Consider the following 18542-nt stretch of genomic DNA (forward strand, 5'->3'; position numbering starts at 1 on the left):
CTTTCTTTCTTTCTTTCTTTCTTTCTTTCTTTCTTTCTTTCTTTCTTCATTTAATCCTCAAAATTACCATTGAGGGTGTTATTATCTCTGTCCTCAGCATTGCAAAGAGAACTAGAATTTGAATGGAGTTTTGACCCTCAAGCCATACTTTCTACCAATGTTAATAAAATCATGGTGGGGACAGTTCCACCTGTGCCTTCTCTTGGGCCATTAGCAGAGATCGCTAAATAATTTTGAACACTTTTCCCTCCGAACCCAGATGGAGCCTCAGATTCTCAGGTCAGCGTTCCAAGTAGCCACTATCAATTAGTGACAATCATGATGAAATCTATTTGCCATTCTGTTTTTTTCAGTCACATTGCTCCTCAGTAGAAACTCTCCTTTCTCAAAGTTTATGTTCTAGAAGCAATGACCAGCCACAGAATGCTAAGGATTAACAGAAGACTGAAATACTTGATTTTAGTTTATGAAGAAATTAAGTCTATATTTATTTGTAAGTGTTCTATTGGCAATGAGCAAATGCCTGAATCTTTTCTTAAGTTTCATTAATTCCCTGTATAGGAAGATATTGTCCCTAAAATATGTCGTTAATATTTTAATTTTTGATTATCTAATTAAACAAGAGTAATAAGATATTAGCTAGCATTTAAAGAGTCCTGAACTTAGCCTGTGTCATCTACTGTTCTAAGTGCTTTTTATGTATCCTTTTAACAATCCTACACGGTATTTATTATTATCATACCCATTTAGTAGATAAGGAATTTAAAGCAAACATTTGTACATCAGTAACCACAAATCCAGGAATGCTGCGACACCTTTGGGTCCATATTTGCAGGACCATGGGGACACCTGGGTGGCGAAGTCCGTTAAGTGTCCGACTCTTGGTTTCGGCTGAGGTGCTGATCTCAGGGTCGTGAGATTGAGCCCCCAGGCAGGCTCCGTGCTCAGCGCCAAGTCTTCTTGAGATTCTCTCTCTCCTTCTCCCTCTGCCCCTCCCCATGCTCTCTCTCTCTCTCCCTCAAAATAAATAAGTCTTAAAAAATATATTTGCAGGACCACAGTCTCAGACATTTTTCTCCATCCGTCACAGGGTCATTTATTGATCCTGACTCAGTCAAATTAAACAATGTGCCAGATACGGATTTATTTTTTTTTCTCAGCTACGAACCATCTTCTCTTTGCTTTGCGATGCTGGGGCTGCGTCTCTGCAGACCTCATCTCTGCAGACCCCATCTCTGCTTTGGCAGCTGCTCCCTGCCGGATCTGCCCAGAGGGGGCGATGCAGGCCGAGGGAGGAGGAAGGAGGCTTCTTCCTCTCGGCTTGCAGTTACTGTGAGCATCACCCAGGTGATACTTCCCCCAGAAGCAGAGCCTTCGCTTAGCAGCAGCTGAACGCAGCCTGCCCGACGTTCGCAGCCCTGCTGCGCGCTCCTCGGAGATCCCTCCACCAGCTGCGCACAGGGCCCCTTCCTCGCGTCGCTGAGCTTCAGCTCCTTGCCGCCCCTTCTCCAGGCTTTGACTTTTGAGTAATCAACTCCTTCTCTTTGCTCCGCCGGCCCTAGGGGTGTTAGCTCTCCCTACAGTTACTGGCTCTGTGAAAATGCTTGGCTTTTTAGGTTACCTAGTATTACGGATTGACTTATGTCCCCTCAAAAGATGTGGAGTTCCTAACCCCTCCTCCCGGTGAATGGGGTCTTATTTGGGAATAGGGTCTGTCTGTCAGAAACCAAGCTCCTCACACTGAGTAAAACAAAGGAGAAAGAGGAGTTTATTGCTAGGGTTTCAACCCGCGGCCCAGGAAACTCCAGGCTCTTAGGAACAATGAGTTGCTCACAGACTAAGGGATTTTTAATGGGGTAAATATGGAAGTTATTTGGTTTTTTTTCAGTTGAAAAAAAGTGGCCTTTTTCCCTATTTGGAGCAGGGTAGCTGAGTCAGGGGAACAAGGAAGTCCAGAGATGGTGTGAATAGACTTGGTGTTCGGGGACTGGCTGGCATCCCCTACTAATTTCTGAGAAGAGCTGTAAATTCCTACGACTTCTGCTAGGTAAGGTTAAGTTTCATTTTCCTTAATGCACCTGGCATTGGCCGATTTCATTTTTTCCCTGACACAAGAGACTCCCTAAATGTTTTGGTTCTATACGTCTTTACAGATGATCAAGTTAAGATGTGATCTTTAGGGTGGGCCCTAATGCAACATGACTGTGTCCTTATAAAAAGGGGAAACGTGGACGCAGAGATGGACATGCACACAGAGAGAATGCCATGTGAATAGGCAGAGATAAGGGTGATGTATCAGTAAACTAAAGAATGCCAAAGATTGCCAGAAAACTATGAGAAACCAGGAATCTCTCCTGTAACATACTCCCTTACAGCCCTCAGGAGGAAACAACCCTCCTGATACTTTAATCTCGGACCTCTAGCCTCTAGAACGAAGACACAATAAATTTACGGTGTTTAAGCCATCCAGGTGGTACTTTGTTATGGGAGTCCCAGGAAATTTAAGATAGCTAGTTAACACATTTTTTTTCAATTAACATTTTTGGATTAAATTCTCTCTGTTAAAATGACTGGCATGACTTATCTCTTATGACCAGGTTCTGAATGATATAAGTACAGAGAATCATAAAAAAAAATAATAAAATCATTAAAAAATCATAAAATCATAAAAAAATCATACTGCTTTTATTGTGGTAACTTTAAAGGTCATTGTCTTTACATTGCTGCCCTATGATTAGTACTTAGCTTTAGCAGGTATATTAGCTTGCTAGGGCTGCCCTAACTAAAACCACAGACAGGAGTGGCTTAAATAACAGAATTTTTTTCCTCACAGTTCTGAAGGCTAGAAGTCTGAGATCAAGGTATCAGCAGGGTTGGTTTCTTCTGAGGTCTCTCTCCTTGCCTGGTAGATGGCACCTTCTCCCCATGTCCTCACATGGTCTTCCCTCTGTGCGTATCTATGTCTTAACCTCTTCTTCCTAAAGGGACACCAGTCATATGGCTTCTTGGACTTTTGGTTAAGATCAAGTGTAGGACACCAGTCATATTGGATTAGGGCCCACCCATATGACCTCATTTTTACTTAATCACATCTTTAAAGACCCTGTCTCCAAATACAGCCATATTCTGAGACACTGGTGGTTAGGACTTCAGCCTGTGAATTTGGGGAAAGACACAATTAAACCCATAACAGGAGCAAATCACCCTTTAAATAACCTAGTTCAGGGTATTGCCCAAGGTCAAACTCGAGCTCACTGGTATACAGAATTTCTTTTCCCTCTCCCCTTGAAAAATCAAAACTCTCTTTTCCACACTTTGGTATCTCTCCCAGTCTCCAACAGTGCTCAGAGTTTCAGAGAATAGACTGCCAGGCTGATCCACAGGCCCTGCTGTGACTGGTGAGTAATTTAAGCAAGGTTTGCTTAACAGGTGCATTTGGATCACACATAGATCCATCTCCCTCTGTACTCACTTCTCTCAGCACAGATGTTAGTTTGGACTCATCTTTACTATTTGTTTTATTTATCTATTGTCTAGTGGAGAAGATGAATGCAATTTATTAAAAACTGTCTTATAGGCCATGACATATTGGTCATAATTTATGTGAAGTTTTCATGAACAATCAATACATATAGAAGTAAATACAAAGTTGTTGCTGAGAACTTGGATTTACAAAGCCGAGACTACCAAATCGGGATATTAGAAAGAGTTCAATAGAACTTAAGTGGAAATAGGAGTTTTTGTCGTCCTTCAAGTCTTGAAGGCTTTAAGCGCACTTCTATTTCCTCATCCAAGCTCTCTCACACAGTGCAAGTCTGGATTGAATCTCTTCTCCAGTTCTTCTATTATGTGTCATCCCTCCAGTGTGGCACTTGCCAAAATCTGCCCTGTCATACAGGTGTTTGTGTGGTGCTTTCGCTGGAGATCAGGGGCCGTGGGTTAACAGCAATTACATGCTTCCGGTTCTGCGGTATGTGCCCTCTGTGTAGTTGTACTCAAGAAATGCTTACTGAGATCAATTCAATCATCGAGTTTCCTTGGGCACCAACAAAGGACAAATACAGATTGCTTTATTAATAATTTAGAACTAAAGCGTTAGATAAGAAAGGCACATTTATTCTACTTTACAAAATAGCTGTAGTTAGACTAGATGATTTTTTTTAGCTCTCTGACAACCCATATTTCTACTAAGTTTTATGGAAATTAAATTCCAATAAATTAAATTAAACTTCATCAATAAGTATTACTTAATGGAGCCTGCAGTGAATCCTTCTGTACATGAAGTACCTGGCAATAGGCATAATTACCTCCTATATAACTTTTTCTAATATTTCTCTTCACATTTAATTGAAATAATCTATATTTTTCCCTATTAAGAACTTGACTGCAGCATAGATCTTATTTTTAGAGTGGCATGTAATGGACACAATGGGACTCTCAATTTGATGAAATTCTGCCCTTTAAAAACTAACAATCGCAACTATCATGTAAGAATCTCTAATCAAAAACTTTATACTAACAGATGATTATATAGAATTCTTGATAACAATGAAAGAACAAAAGGCTTAGAATTCTAGAACCTGGCACACAGTCCTTGGTCAGCCACTTATTAGCTGTAAATTTGGGCAAATAACTTACTGTGGATAGTTTTCATATATAAAAACGAAATGACAACTATTTCACAGAGTAACTGAGAGGACAAAGTGAGATTATGTTATGTCAGTACCGATTGTCAATTTAAAGCCTTATGTAAACATTGTTACCATTATTTAAAGATTTTATTTATTTATTTTGACAGAGAGTGAGAGACAGGGAGAAAGGGAACACAAGCAGGGGGAGTGGGAGAGGGAGAAGCAGGCTTCCCGCGGAGCAGGGAGCCCAACCCGGGGCTCGATCCCAGGACAATTTTTTCCTTTTCTACTGTAATAGTTCTCTTTCTTTGGTTTATCATTTTTATTGACAACTAGATAGCAAACTAATGACCTGGGTGGTCGATACATGCTATTATTAGTTATTATTCATCATTCTGATGCTGTCATAAAAGCCAGTGAGGGACTGATGAAAACCAACCCTGCCTCTCTCTTGAGGTTTAGTTATACTTGGATCACATTTGAAAAACTACACTGTGAGAGATTTAGGACCCACAGTCTTTGAAAGGAAGTAGTGAAGAAAATGGTTGGGTAGGTAGGCATTTTGCTTACAGTGTTATATTCAAAATAATTTCCCATTGATACTGTTGACATTCTCAGAATATTTTTGAAAAAATTAAAGATGTTTGAGAAAATTTGGAAATCAAGATAAGGAGTGGATTTATTAGGATAGGACTTTGTACATTTAATGGGCTGTATGATTTTATCGCATGTAAGCAGGCATTTAATGTACTTTTTCACAGAGCTGAGGGTCTAAAACATCCTCTGTGTATGGATGTGTAATTTGGAAGAGACAATACTAAGAATTTTGAACGTTTTTCTAAGGACAGTGGAAAGCTACTAAGAATTTTAAACAGGGCAGAAGCATCAAATTTTTTTAAAGAGAATTTTGACTATGGGTAGAGAATGAAGTGAATAGGGAAGGATAAAATGGGCAAAAAGAGGGAAATCAATTATCGTGGTTCAGGTGAGCAATAATTGTGGCTTGGATATAGATGACAGGAAAGTAGTACCCAGTGACTGATTAGGAGTCTAGGATATAAGAGAGGTAGGAGTCAAGAATGACTCCAAGGTTTCAGACATATGCCACTGGGTATGAGGTGGTGCCATTTATGAAAATAGAGATTATAACGAGAAGAGCAAGTTTGGATGCTAGGAGTCAATATCATGAGTTTAATTTTACATATATAAAATATAAGATGCTGGGGCACCTGGGTGGCTCAGTCGGCTAAACGTCCAACTCTTTATATTAGCTCAGGTCATGATCTCCAGGTCGTGACATCAAGCCCCGTGTTGGGGGTGCTCCGCATGGAGTCTGCTCGAGATTCTCTCTCTTTCTCTCCCTCCCCCGACTTGTGCCTGCGCGCGCTCTCTCAATAAATAAATAAATAAATAAATAAATAAATAAATAAATAAATAAATAAATAAATAAAATCTTTAAATATGTAAATACATATGATGCCTGTGAGGCATGCATTTTTGCAGGAATTTATAATAGTTCAGATCGCACCAGACTTTTCTATCTTCTTCTATTCTTCGTCGAGCATTTCTCTTCACTGCGTCATGCTGACTTAACCTACATTGGTCCACGCTGTATTACAGTGGGAAGCATGAAAATATCAGTGTATATTCCTATGAAAAGCAAAGTGCTGAGTCTGGTAATATTCAGATAGTGATGAAGAAATGACCCAAGGTAATTTCCCTAAGACCTGTAGATGAATCCTGACAGGTCAGCCTTCTAGCCAAGCCTCACGAGGGAAAGGCAGAAAAAAATGCCTGGGATGGGTTACCGGCTTCAGGATCACAGCAGCTGGGAGGTCGGTGGTGAGAGATGTTCCTCCACTTCACGATAATACCTGGGTACATTCCTGTGTTACGGAACTGCTCTCACTATAGCTAATAGCTTCCTTTCTCCCTTTTCACATTTCTTCTGTGTCTCAAACGCCTCCACCCTATCTCCCTCATGGGAACAGGGCTTTCCTGATCATCCATGTGCTCCTTACTCTATACCCTTGTCTGTTTGTTCATCTTTGTATCACTTACCACCACCTGATGTATATATATTTTTTAACTTATATTTTGTAAGCTCCTTTAGGGAAAGAACTTGTTGTGTTCACAGCTGTATTTCCAGTTCAGAGAACAGATCTTAGCACAAAGCAGGTGCCCAATAGGTATCAGTTGAGGGAGTTTTTAAGTAAATATTGGGTGAGTGGATTGCTGGAAACTGCCAGAATGTGGCAGCGAACTTGAAAACCGAACTTGAAAACCTGCCCCTTCTGATTAATGGAGTTCTGTTTGTGTGTTGTGTCAATAATTGTCACACAGAAGTTTCAGGTTTTACGTGGTTATTCATTTTTAAAATCTTCTTTATGTGTTTGGGCCCTAAACTCCATTGATTTTTTTTTAATGTCATTGCAAAAATTTGTGAGTTGGTTCTGAACCAATAGGCATACTTTTTATTTTTTAGTAGCCCATTGGTTCCCCATTTTCACTCTTTGTGTCCTCAGTATTCATGCCCCATTACTGTGCGCGCTGTAGTCTGTAAGTAAAAATCGACCAACTTAAAGAAAACGGTTACTTGGGAAAGTCTGTCAACGGATTTGTGTAATTCTATACAATCACCAGCAGATGGCGAAATTGTAACAGCATCTTCACTCTTTTTCAGCTTTCCCGGAGAAGCGCAATACTGAGAGAAATGCCACAATTTTCCGGAAGTGAGCATTTCTGGATATTAGCCGTTTCAGTGCCAAGGTAAGGGACATCGTTCATGCTATTTCTTGTACATAGTGATAACTACTGAGTGTGTAGGTCTCACCTGTGACCCAGAGCAAGTCTCATTTTCTCACATGTTGTGGAATTGACTACTCAGGGCTCATTTTTCATGAGCTTAAGGAAATGCCAATTGTAGTTTGGGCTCCTGCCTGGTTCACTATTTACATAGGGTCTTCATCTTTAAATAATGTCTGCTTGGTGGTCATTTGAGCTGCTTCTACTTTAAAACTTTAAATTTATGCCCCTCTGTTGAGATGCTTTTAGACAAAACATATACTAACAGTAACTAAAAGTAGAAGATATTTGTAAAATTTGCATCGAAATAAAGAGACTGTGGAGCATGAGAGAAGGCATGGCCTCTTAAGAGAGAATGGAATTGTTATTCTGACTTCATTGTTTTCTAACTATTTTGACTTCAGGCAAAATACTTAGCTTCTCCAACTCTCAATTTCCTCATTTATAAAATGTCAATAAAGAAACCCATTTTGCAGAGTGGTTGCAAGCATTAATACTTGGGGTACATTAGTTTTAGTCTTTTTTTTAAACAAACATATGTTATATAGAGCATTGTATATTAACCCAGGAGCCCCAAACTCACATTAGAACAACATATTTGAGAGGTCCGTGTGTTGGGAAATTTCAAGGGATCAGAAAGATGTATTTTGGATGGGCTTAGAAGGGAGGAATTATTGTTGATTTAAAGAGAGGAATCTTGTTGGGGGGGCGGGGAAGAGATGCCAATGAGTAGGACCTGCTTGCTTGTTAGCAGCAACTGCATGCTAAGATCTGGGTGCTATCTCAATTCTTGTGGCCAGTCCAGCAAACCAACTACCTAGATAGGCCAAGGACGCAAAAAAAAAAAAAAAAAAGATCAAAAGCACTTGGGAGTCACCAAAAGATATCTTCGAGTCCATACACGTCCTTGATGGGAATCCCCATGGTATTGCATACATGAATCGAAAGTATGAAATGATCTGGTTTATGAGCTCCAAAACTATGACATGCAATCAAGAATGAAAGGACAAATAAAAGCTCCTAGAGACAGATATCTTGATTCCACAACAGGGAAGTACAACCTGAGACTGAGGAAGAAAACAAGAATAAAATCTAAAAATTAGTGGCAAGAAACCTCAAATCCTGTGCTTCATGGCTGTTTAAGTACTGCCTGTGGGGTTCGCCCTGGGAGCCTCATTGTATAACAACAGCACAAGACAACCACTGAGGCTCATTCAGGGTGATGACCGCAGTTTGAGGAGTGTGTGTACGTTTTGGAAATATTCCCATTAAAACAACGTTTAGGATTTTAAGTGGTAAGCTTCATTTATTTGATAATTCAGCTTAATGAAACATATCAACTTTTCTCCTGGTTCTGGATTTTAAATGGTTTCTGATTTATAGAAATAATTTTTGCAGAAAGGTGCCATAGATTCTTAATTAACAGATTTAAGCCTTCTGATCCATTCATGTTTATATTAATCTAATATTTACTGAATTTATTTTATATGTGAGACACTGTCAGAATGTACTCAGAGGTCTGATCTCTCATTTTTAACAATCCTTTTTCCTTGAGAAGAAAAATGGTGTCAATATAGACACAATTTAGGCAGGAGTCTGCTGTCTTTTTCTATACTTTGGGACAACTACTTCGAGAAAGCCAAAAGAGCACAAATTAGCTAACAAATCCCTTTATCCCTTACCTTCTCTTTCATAATTGATGCAACACATGAGAAAATGTAAATGTAACATATTGTGAATCTGTGGCTTACAAGAAATACAAAAAGAGATGAAGGAACTATTTACCCAATGAAAACAAATATGTAAATAAGTATTTTTTCTAAGTGGATATTATCAAAGGTAGGTGATAAATAACTTTTTAATAAAAGTACATGGGGCGCCTGGGTGGCTCAGTCAGTTAAGTGACTGCCTTCAGCTCAGGTCACGATCCTGGAGTCACGGGATCGAGTCCCACATCGGGCTCCCTGCTCGGCGGGGAGTCTGCTTCTCCCTCTGACCCTCCTCCCTCTCATGCTCTCTCTATCTCATTCTCTCTGTCTCAAATAAATAAATAAAATCTTTAAAAAAAAAATTAAAAAAATAAAATAAAATAAAAGTACATGAAAATCCTAATCCTTTTTAATGAATTCAAACTTACAGTTTCAAGTATCTGTAATAACTCACCAGAAATGAATGACAATATCCAAGGCTAAATTCGTTCCTTTGAAAACAAGAATTCTATTTAGATGACACATAAAAATATAAATCCAAATTCAGCCTGAGAGTTTTTTCCTCCTTCTTGTTTCTATACTTAATGGTGACTCTTAATTTGTGGAGAGTTTAAGAATAGACTCAATTATCATGTTGAGAAATACATTTGTCACTCCCTGTCTTCTCCTTTGTTGACTTTCACTTTCCTCAAAATGTTTTTGTGGTTAGAGCAGAGCTGAGTTCTCTAAGTCTCAAAATACATTTTTTTTTAAATGATGAGAAACTACAGGAGAAGTCTGTCACTAAGCCAGTGAGCACTTTATGAACATAGAATCTAATAGACTCTACATCAATACACTCAGTGGTATTTGTACATATCCCAAAAGCAACAATCTTGTGTTGAGATGTATGTAAGAAGCTGATGGCCATTGCCTATATATATATATATATACATATATTCATTCCATTAATGGTCTCAACAATCTTAGGTATTGCAGTCATTGTTTTATAAATGATTAAACTATCATACAAGCAACTTAAGTTTGCCTTTTCCAAAATCACCCAGGTGGTAAATGGCCCAGGTGGGATTTAAGTTCTTTTGAGTGATTTAAAGTCCCACGTACTTTCTACAGCTATTTGATTCCTTGTAATACCAAACTGCTTCTTAAATTGAACTTGGGTATAATAAAGCTCCATTGCATTTAAGTATGACCTTCAGTGCCCTGCATCAACCCTAGGGAGAAGCTAATTAGTTTGCCTTTCTACATTTCTTTCCAACACATCTCCCCCATCTTGCTGCCCACCCAGGTATTCAATTAATAACTCCTATTTCCAGCTAGTAGCCCATTATCCTAGCTCTATCCCTTCCTCTTTTGTGTTTGTTTGTTTAACACATCCACTAATTTTTAAAATTGCCTGTAAGTGCTATTTTGTTAAAAATCAACTTTATTTTTTTAGAGCAGTTTTAGGTTCACAGAAAAATTGAGTGAAGGATACAGAGGTTTCCTGCCCCAACTCATGCATAGCCTCTCTCATGCTTGACATCCCACACCAGAGTATACATTTGTTGCAATTGATGAGCCTACATCTACACATCATTATCACCCAAAATCCACAGTTGAGGGTTCACTCTTAGGGTTCTATATCCTATGGGTTTGGACAAATGTATAATAAATGACATGTATCTCTATCATAGTTTCACACAGAGACTTCACTGCCTTAAAAATGCTCTGTCTCCCACCCACCCATCCTTTTTCTCCCCCCACCTCTAACCCCTGGTAACCACTGGTCTTTGTTCTATTTCCATAGTCTTCCCTTTTCCAGAATGTCATATATCCCTTCCTCTTTTTATCTACTATATATTGCACTTAACTCAAGCCTCCTGCTCGCACCAAAATTTGGGACACTATGGCATGTCAGAGACGGAGAAGTCTTTGGACAGAAGGGCCTTCTTCTTTGCCTATGAGACAGCTAAACCTTTGCCTATGAGACAGCTAAACCATGTGAAGCACACCTGTCCCTTCATAGGTATTTATACATTAAAACTAATAATCTGTGAGGAATCATTTAAGATTCCTTTTATCAAGGAAACAAATACCTGGCAATTAAAAATATTAACCCCAAGATGATGTCGGTGGCCTAAATTGTGAATAACATCACAATGTTTGTCTCAAATTTTCTTGTATTGTCTAGTTTTGTTTTTAAAGAACGTTTAGATTGTATCTTAAGTCCACATGTGATATATTGATATTGGCTAAATTTTTGTTATTATCTATACTTTAAAAAAGACCCCCAAAGCTTGAGAACTCTTCTTGTGTCACATTGAGAACAGAAGACCCAACTCTTTATGGCTACCTTATGTACTAGAAATTTTTTAAAATATTTTATTTATTTGTCAGAGAGAGAGAGAGGGAGAGAGAGAAAAGCAGGCAGAGAGAGAAGCAGGCTCCCCACTGAGCAAGGAGTATGTTGCGGGACTCGATCCCAAGACCCTGAGATCATGACCTGAGCTGAAAGGCAGATGCTTAACCGACTGAGCCACCCAGGGGCCCCCGTACTAGAAATTTTAATCATTTATCATATTTGTTATTTGTTTTCTCTCATAGAATATAAGCTCCAGGAGGAGAGTAATTCTCACTTGTTTCATTTATCACAATAAGCTCCGGTCCTAGACCAGCGTCTGGTGCATACATTCTCCGTGACTATTTGTCGAATGAGTGAATTTCCCTTGCTTCCTCAGCTATTTCCTATTATGACACATTTTCTTGCTATTTTGCCATAGTGGCTTTTATTCTCTGGCAGTACTTTAGTTTGCCTATCATCTTTTTCAGATGTGGGTACCTTGGTAAATAATTTCTAAGTGCATAGAACTAGCACAAACATGTCTGTCATTAGTGTGCCCAGGAAGTCTGTGCATTGAGAGTTTGTGTTCTGTTTATATTTAAAGTCCTTTTCAGTTATTAGCTGCACTGTGACCACAGATGGGATGGGAGCACACAGTGGATGGGATTGCTCAAGTAGATTTTGCAATCACCATTGCAATAGCTTGAATGATTGCTTTTGGCGTAGAAGTTTGAGGCCCTGTAACTATTTATATCAATGATTTACTTTAACTTGAAGAACATTTGGGGCCTTCCTCTATTGACAGAAAGAGGTGACAGTCAAAACTACAAATCATCTGATCCCAAGAATAAACCACTTTATATTTGCTCTTTAGCTTTCTTAGTTTACTCCTTAATATTAGAGGATAGTTTGCCTAAGTGGTCATTTTGACTGTGTGTTTAATAATTGCATATGCTTCTTAGCAACACTTGAATCATGAATCTGGAGAGATCAGTAGGATATATGACCATTTATGTGAAAACGCTGTCCCATTTCATCTCATTTTCGGTCCTCAAATGCTCCATGACCATGACCATCATCTGTTACAAAACCTCTGTAAAACATAGTTTGTTTCAGGGGTGCCAGGGACGGGGGCGTCAGTTGGTTAAGCGTCTGCCTTCAGCTTAGGTCATGATCTTAGGGTCCTGGGATCCAGCTCCGCATCGGGCTCCTTGCTCAGTACGGAGTCTGCTTCTCCCTCTCCCTCTCTCTCTCTTAAATAAATAAATAATCCTTAAAAGAAAAACATAGTTTGTTTCTCTAGTAATTAAATAAGAACAGAACCTCAGTGTAATACACTTTCACACAAAAGATGAAATTCATGAATTGGATTTCACTAAAGAGCATTTAACTCTTCTGTGCACTGGCATTTCAGAAATTACCTTGATGTCTTTATAACTTTTTAATCAAATCATCATTGGACTTTTATTTTTTGCCTATGGTGTTTGCAGTCATACCTAAACTGCTTATATCGAATAAAGTGAATATCATTTAGGATCCAGAGCTACTTAGCCATCTCCAATTACTAGCTATTTGCTGAAAACTTGAAATTCTCTATTTTTAGGCTCTTTTACTTTTAAAAAATCTTTCTTTTAAAATGAGGAAATTTTTTTATTTATAAACACATTACTTTAATTCTTTATTTTTGCCAATACAAAATCAAAAATGAGTATTTGTTAAATTTTGGACAGGTAGTCCCAATATAGTTTGGCTTCAGCACAAAATAATAAGATTTATAAGTTTTGAAATGAAATAAGTTATTTTACTCCACCCTTTCTAACCTTCACTCTAGAAGAAGTTTAGAAAATGAGAGAAATAAGAAGACCTGATGAGCTTTAAACTTAAAAAAAAAAAATCCCTACACTTGGATATATCAAAAATTTCCCTTTTCTACCCAGTCTTACCATACCTCCAAATGCTGTCTCTTTAAGACCTATGAAAATTCAAAAAAAAAATTAAAGCAACTTTTCTTTAATATCAGGAAAAGCAAAGCATTCACACTTTTCTATAATCCAATTTTGGAGAGCTAATTAGATCATGGTGTTTGACCTAATACAATTATGCTTCTCTTCTCTCCATTCAAACTCCACTTACATTTTAGATACATCTGTTTAAGAGTTTATTTTTTAAGAGCAGTGTAGATTTACCACAGAATTGCGAGGGAGGTACAGAGATTTCCCATATACCCTCACCCCCTCATATGTATAGCTTCCCCCATTATCAACACCTCCACCAGAATGATAATTTTTTTTTTCTTAACCAAGGATGACCCTACATTCACACATTATAATCACTCAAAGTCCATAGTTTTTTTTAGGGTTCACTCTTGGTGTTCTACATTGCATGGGTTTGGATAAATAGATAATAACATATATCCATCATTTTAGTACCACATAGAATAGTTCCACTGTCTTAAAAATCCTCTGGCTCTGCCTAGTCTTATCTTTCCCCCACCCCCAGCTCCAACCCCTCATAACCATGGATCTTTTATTTTCTCCATTGTTTTGCCTTTTTCAAAATGTCATAGAGTTGGAATCATATAGTATTTAGCTTTTTCAGACTGGTTTCTTTCAGTAATTATGCATTTAAGGTGCCCTCATGTCTTTTCATCTCTTGATAACTGCTTATTTTTTAAGAGCTCAATTTTTTTTTTTTAAGATTTTATTTATTTATTTGACAGAGAGAGGCACAGCAAGAGAGGGAACACAAGCAGGGGGAGTGGGAGAGGGAGAAGCAGGCTTCCCGCCGAGCAGGGAGCCCGATGTGGGGCTCGATCCCAGGACCCTGGGATCATGACCTGAGCCGAAGGCAGACGCTTAATGACTGAGCCACCCAGGCACCCGTCAAATTTTTTTTACATACTTAAAAACCATTGCTAAATTACTCCTCCAGACGGCAGTATGACCACGTCAGTGGACATAGCCAAGTAAGACTGCAGGAAATAGGACAGATGAAATCAAATGTTATTAAATAACAAGAGGCTGCATCTTTTTCTAGTTTTTTTGCCTATCATTCTCAAGGAGAAAATCGCACACAGAAGATCTCAGAGGGGATCATACAAAGGTGAGAAGAGGCATTTTGTGAGCATAGCAGTTAAAGAAAGCTAAGAAACGGAAAACAAAGTTTTAAGGGAAATACATTGTTCCAAATACCTACATTTTCTCCCTCATGCCTTTATTCCCCGTGAAAACACCGCTCTTTATTGAATGTTCCCATGTTAGACGCATTTCCTCAGGAAAGTTTTCTAACTTACTCTAACTAACTAACTCTTGAATTCCGGATCAATATGTACTCCTAGGGCATCCTGTATTGCTCAGACCCTATTATTTCTCACATTGAATTATTATTGTTGTTTACCTACCTATCTCACACACTACACAATAAGCTCCATGAGAGTCTCTGTCAGCTCTCTATGCATGTCCTCTTAAAGTATTTGGCACACAGTATCTTCTCAACAAGTATTTTATGAAGAAAGGAAACAGTTAACTAATACTTTCCTTTCTCTGTTTCTGTGCTTTCTCTCTATAAAGCTTCCCCCTGGCTTCTGTCAGAAGAGCACCCCTAACCGCTTCTGGCTTGGCATTGCCTGATGAGAATCTATAAATGCTCAGATAAAGTCTTAACAACTTTAATATGACTCAGGTTATCTTTTAACACACATACATCCTTTTGGCAATTATAAGATATGTGGGGCAAATTTCTGTATCAGAGCTAAACTGTCTGGATACAATGTGTTAAAAATATTTTAAAATGCGTTACTGGTTGCAGGAAAGAGTGATCCCAGAAGTTCAGAAGGATGAGAATGCTCACGTCCAGAGAGAAAGGGATGAAGTTATTGCTCCCCTGGTAGCACCTGTAGATTCCTGGCTGTCCAGAGCTGGGATTTAATCAAACCTTGCCCCAAAGGAAGAAAACACAAAATACTGGACTTGTTTCAACTTGGGAATTCAGATCAAAGTTTCTTGAAAACACACACACACACATACACACACACACACACGATGCTCCCAGTGGAAACCGGGGGGAAAACACAACTACTTGCTTGTTTTATTTTGACTTTGGGTAAAGGAGAAATAAAAAATACATATGTCTGTACTTGAAAGTCATCATGAGTCAGTAGTTTAAAATTGATCCCAGGTGCCTGGTAAAAGCAACTGTAAATACTTTCTGGGAGAAGGTGTCTTAAACCCAAGTATAAAAAGTTAAAAAGTAAGATAGTGTTCTAAGGAGCTTGATTTCATGATTTAAAAAATGGAATTAATTTCTCAAAAACTGCAGGTATATAAATTAAAATAACAATACAGAACAAAAATAGTGGGGTTTTTTTAATCTTAAAAAAAAAAAAGCAAACCAGAAATTGAAAGTATGATCCATAAAAAATAACCAGGAAGCTTTAATAATAAAATAATCTGGAAAGGAAAAAAATTTAATGATTGCTATTGGAGACTCAATGGATGAGTTGCCTAGCAAATTAATCTGAGATGAAGAAAAATTAGTACATTCAAGATAAACTTAAAGAAGGATGCCTGGGTGGCTCAGTCCAGTAAGTGGCTGCCTTTGGCTCAGGCCATGATCTCAGGGTCCTGGGATCCTCAACGTTGGGCTCCCACTCAGGGAGGAATCTGCTTTTCCCTCTCCCTTTGCCCCTCCCCCTCTGCTCATGCTCTCTCTTGTTGTCTTGCTCTCTCTCAAATAAATAAATCTTAAAAAAAAATAAAGATAAACCTAAAGAAACTACTTGGAATGAGATACACAAATGGAAAGTATGAAAAGATAAAATGAAAAGAAATAATAAGGTCTCGTGTACTTTTAATTATAGTTTCAGAAGGAGAGAAACAGATACATCAAAGAAGCAATACTTGAAAAGTTAGGGGCTCAGAGTTTTCTAGAATCCATGAAAAATCTCATTCTTCAGGCTTAAGACAGGCTAACTGTTCAATCCAATCTAACTGCTAGTCATAACAATAAAAGGAAATCCATACTAGGCATGTCATATTGCAACCTTTAAACATCAATGACAAAAATAAGATTTCAAAAGTAGCTGACATGGGTGGAAAGGGGGATGTGGCAAGAGGGTGCTCAAGCTACAAAAGAATAATTTATGGCTGATTTCTCAACAGCAACAACAGAAGCCAGGAGATGGTGTGTTAATATCTTCAAAATACTGAGGAAGAAATAACCATCAACCTAAATTTTACTAAACAATATAACTATCATTCAAGAATAAGAATGAAATGAAGTTATTTCCAGTCCATGAACAAAACGTGATGTGGGAGGGCTTCTAGTTCCAGTTTAGCCTAAATTGGTCAACTAATTCCTCTGCTTGTTCCTTTGTCCCTTATCACGTCCAAAGGAACTGGAGAGAGAGAGCATGAAGAAAGCTGGAGTGACAGCTGGGGACAGAGGCTCCTTCTAGCTAGTGTGTATGTGTAGAGAGGTAGACTTGAGCCGGGAAAGGAGGCAGCCATCAAGGTTGTAAAAAAATTATATATATATATATATATATATATTTTTTATTTTTTGTAATAGGAGAGAAAGTGGATTGTTGGAAAGGTGTTATTGCTTCTCCCAGCTCTCGCCTTGGGAACTAGGGCCTGACCCACGCCTGCCTGGCTCACACCTTGATCCAGGTCCCCTCAAGGGTAAATTCAGGGAAGCTCAGAAGTCATTTCCATGTGAGATGCTAGAAAATGGTTAAAGAGGAATGATTGTAGTTTTGGGTTCATAAAGCTCCCTGTCTCTATGTGTCTCTATTGCTGCCTGACAATAGTATGGTTGAACCACATACATTTGTTATCATTTCCCAGTTTTCTGTAGGTCAGGAATCCAAGCACAGGGTAGGTGGGTTCTCTGCAAGGCCACGACCAAGGAGCTGGTTGGTGATGAAGTCTCATCTGAGGTTCAACTGCATAGGATTTTTTTTTTTTTTGTAATTTCACCATGATCTATTTCAGAAGTTCAAGATTGATGGATATTTAGTGTTCTTTTCTATCTTTTACTGTTAGTAACAATAGGACAATGAATATCAATGTACTTAAGTCATTTTAAATATGCATGAGCATATTTATAAGATATATTTCTATATATGGAACTATGAGATCAAAAGGAATTGACTGATGTTGGCGAGGATGTGGAGAAAGGGGAACACTCCTACATTGTTGGTGGGAATGCAAGCTGGGGCAGCCACTCTGGAAAACAGTATGGAGGTTCCTCAAAAAGCTGAAAATAGAGCTACTCTATGACCCAGCAATTGCACTACTGGGTATTTACCCCAAAGATACAAATGTAGGGATCTGAAGGGGTACATGCACCCCAATGTTTATAGCAGCAATGTCCACAGTAGCCAAACTATGGAAAGAGCCCAGATGTCCATCAACAGATGAATGGATAAAGAAGATGTGGTATATATACACAATGGAATATTATGCAGCCATCAAAAAAGCGAAATCTTGCCATTTGCGGCGACATGGATGGAACAGGAGGGTATTATGCTAAGCGAAATAAGTCGATCCGGAGAAGGACATGTATCATATGATCTCACTGATATGAGGAATTCTTAATCTCAGGGAACAAACTGAGGGTTGCTGGAGTGGTGGGGGGTGGGAGGGATGGGGTGGCTGGGTGATGGGCATTGGGGATGGTATGTGCTAAGGTGAGCACTGTGAATTGTGTAAGACTGTTGAATCACAGACCTGTACCTCTGAAACAAATAATACATAATATGTTAAAAAAAAATAGTAGGAAGGGAAAAACGAAGGGGGGGACATCAGAGGGGGAGATGAACCATGAGAGACTATGGACTCTGAGAAACAAACTGAGGGTTCTAGAGGGGAGGGGAGTGGGGGGATGGGTTAGTCCGGTGATGGGTATTAAAGAGGGCACGTTCTGCATGGAGCACTGGGTGTTATGCACAAACAAGGAATCATGGAACACTACATCAAAAACTAATGATGTAATGTATGGTGATTAACATAACATAATAAAATAAAAAAACAAAAAATAAAAAAGAAGGAATACATATTTGTGCTTTTTAAA

This window comes from Mirounga leonina, unplaced genomic scaffold (assembly GCF_011800145.1).
Source record: "Mirounga leonina isolate KUSES-001 unplaced genomic scaffold, KU_Mleo_1.0 Mir_165, whole genome shotgun sequence".
In the NCBI taxonomy this organism is placed as follows: domain Eukaryota; kingdom Metazoa; phylum Chordata; class Mammalia; order Carnivora; family Phocidae; genus Mirounga; species Mirounga leonina.